Here is a 2,500-nt window from a genome sequence, read left to right as displayed (position 1 = left end):
CGCGCGTGCGGGGGTAGTCGCGCCGCGCCGGGGAGGGGCGCCCTGCCCCCCCCTCTTCGCGGCCCGGCCTCGGCGGAGAGGCCGCGGCGCGCGCGGTCGGCCGCGGGGCCGACCCGCTGGGCTCGAAACGGGCGGCGCCGGCAGAGGGCGCGCGCTCTCTGCCCTTCCTCAGCCGCGGGGCGGCGGCCGCCGGGGCCCGCCGCGCGCTCTCTCTTCTGGGCCGCCGCGGCCGTCCCGCGCGGGCGGCGCCGCGCCTGGCGCGGCCGTGCCTCTCTCCCCTCGGCGGCCTTCGGCTCGAACGCACCGGCGGCGCCGGCCGCCGGCCGGCCGTCCGCCCGCCCGCCCGGGGCGAGCGCTCGGCGGTCCCTCCGCGGTCGGAGGCCGGCGAGCGCGGGCGGCCCCGCGCCGAGCGGCGGCGGCGCCGCTCGGCCGGTGTTCCCGCCGCCCGCGGGCACGGGACCCTCCCCGTGGCCCTTCGCGACCGCGCGCGGTCCGAGGGCAGGGGTGGCGGGCGGCCGCGGGGGCGCTTCCGCGCCCGCTCTCCAGGTGGCGAACGAGGAGAGCGGGCGTCGCCCCCCGGCTCAGCGCCGCACCGCCTTCCGCCGGGCGCGTGCTCGCGGAAGGGGGCCCCCGACGGTGCGGGTGGACGGCGGTTCCCGGGAAGTGCGGCCCGCCGCGGCGGCGGGTCCGCCCTCGGGCAGCCCTCGGGCGCTCGCCTTCCCCCGGCGGGCAGCGGTCCGGCGGGGGGGGGCGCGGCGCCCGGCGGCGGGGCGGCGGTCGTCGCGTGGCGTCTCGAGCGCAGCAAGGCCCCTGGGGAGAGAGAGTCGGCCGCGCGCGTGGGCGCGGCGGCGCTCCGCGAGAGCCGGCGCGGCGGCGGTTCCAGGGGGGAGGCAAGCGCGCGCGCGGGGTCCGAGGGCCGCGCGCCGGCGCGTGGCGCCGCGCCGGCGAGGCCGGGCGGGCCACCGCGCTCCCGCGGCGCGCGCCGCGCGGCCCTCCGCGCGGAGGGCCGGGCCGAGCCCGGGCGCCTGGGCCGCCTCCGAAGGACGGCACACGTAGGCGGCGCCTCCCCTCGCCGGGCGGGGGGAGGCGGTCGGGGGCGCGGGTCCCCCCGCCTCTCGGCCGGCCTTGGGAGCGTTCCGTGGGGTTCCTCCCGTGTTCTTCTCGCACGCGCCCCCTCCGGGGTTTTCCGCGTTGCTCGTACGGTCGGAGCCAGGCCCCGCGCGGGGCCTCGGCGCCAGAGAAAAAAAAGGGGGGCCGCTCCGGGCGAGAGCGGCTCCCGGCCCCCCCGCGCGCGCGGGGTCGGTGCCGAAAGCCAGACAACTCTTAGCGGTGGATCACTCGGCTCGTGCGTCGATGAAGAACGCAGCTAGCTGCGAGAATTAATGTGAATTGCAGGACACATTGATCATCGACACTTCGAACGCACTTGCGGCCCCGGGTTCCTCCCGGGGCTACGCCTGTCTGAGCGTCGCTTGACGATCAATCGCCGCCCGGGGGCCGCCCCGGCGGCGCGGCTGGGGTCGCTTCGCAGGCCCGTCGGCCGCGGCAGCGGTTGCCGCGCGAGGGCCTTCGTCCCCCTAAATGCAGACTCGGGGAGCGCTCCGTAGCTCCCCGCTCCCGGAGCGAGCCGCTGGGGCGGAGCTCGTCCTCGCCGGGGCCGCACCGCCTGGCGGTGGCGGCGGCCGGGGAGTCGGAGCGAGCGAGACGGCGCCGAAGGCGCCCCGCCGAGGGCCGAGGGACGAGGGCGAGAGGGGAGGCGAGGCGCGGGCCTCGCCTCCGGCCTCCCCCCCGCGCGGGCGGCTGTCTGCGGGTGGGTACCGTGCGCGGGTACCGTGCCGCTGCCGCCGCGCGCGGTGCGCGGGGGGCCGGGGGCGGGGGCGACCCCCGAGGCCGCTCCTTCCCCCGCCCCCTTCCGTCGCCGTCTCGGGGCGTCAAGGGCGCCGTCGCTTTCCTCGCTCTCTCCCCGCCGAGGCCGTCGCGCGCCGCCCGGCCGGTCTTCCCCCTCGGGGCCGTCTCTGCCGCGCTGCCTTCTTTCGGTTCTCGTCTCCGGGACGGGGGTCTCCTCCTCCTCCTCCGCGTCTGTCTCGCGCGCTCTCGGTCGGTCGGACGCTCTCGCCGTCTCCGGCTCGCCGGCTGGCTCGCTCGCTCTCTCTTGTGTCTCCGGCGCGCTCTCTCTCTCTCTCTCTTCTCTCTCGCCGGCTTTTCCCCTGGCGCTCGCTCGGGCGCGAGGGGGGAGCGGGCGGGGGGGGGCGAGAGAGGGGGGGCCGCCGGGGGGCCCGGAGGAGAGAGGCGAGCTCAGTCGGGGAGAGGGAGGCCGTCGAGGGCGTACGGCAGCGAGAAGAGAGCGAAAGGGAGAGAAAGAAAGAGAGAGAGAGAAAAGCGCGAGGCAGGCCGGGGGAGAGCCCGGCCGTCCGTCGGGCCCGTCGGCGCGCCGCTCCCCCGGGAGGGGCGCGCGGGCGCGGCGCGGCACGGCGCAGCTTTTTGGGCTTGCGACCTCAGA

The 2,500-nt window shown here is 79.4% G+C and overlaps 2 non-coding genes across 2 annotated transcripts in view; both read left to right on the top strand.

Annotated features, from left to right (window-relative positions):
• Nucleotides 1-1,318: 1,318 nt before the first annotated feature.
• Nucleotides 1,319-1,471, top strand: LOC137467906 (5.8S ribosomal RNA). The gene has a single exon (XR_010995656.1). It is a non-coding gene; the product is annotated as a 5.8S ribosomal RNA (ribosomal RNA).
• Nucleotides 1,472-2,490: 1,019 nt separating this feature from the next.
• Nucleotides 2,491-2,500, top strand: part of LOC137467905 (28S ribosomal RNA) — a 4,206-nt gene continuing 4,196 nt past the window's right edge. The window contains exon 1 of the ribosomal RNA XR_010995655.1: nt 2,491-2,500. This exon is cut by the window's right edge and continues 4,196 nt beyond it. This is a non-coding gene — a ribosomal RNA (28S ribosomal RNA).

The sequence above is a fragment of the Anomalospiza imberbis genome, unplaced genomic scaffold (genome assembly GCF_031753505.1).
Source record: "Anomalospiza imberbis isolate Cuckoo-Finch-1a 21T00152 unplaced genomic scaffold, ASM3175350v1 scaffold_868, whole genome shotgun sequence".
Classification (NCBI taxonomy): Eukaryota; Metazoa; Chordata; class Aves; order Passeriformes; family Viduidae; genus Anomalospiza; species Anomalospiza imberbis.
This window is presented reverse-complemented; position numbering and strand designations above follow the sequence as displayed.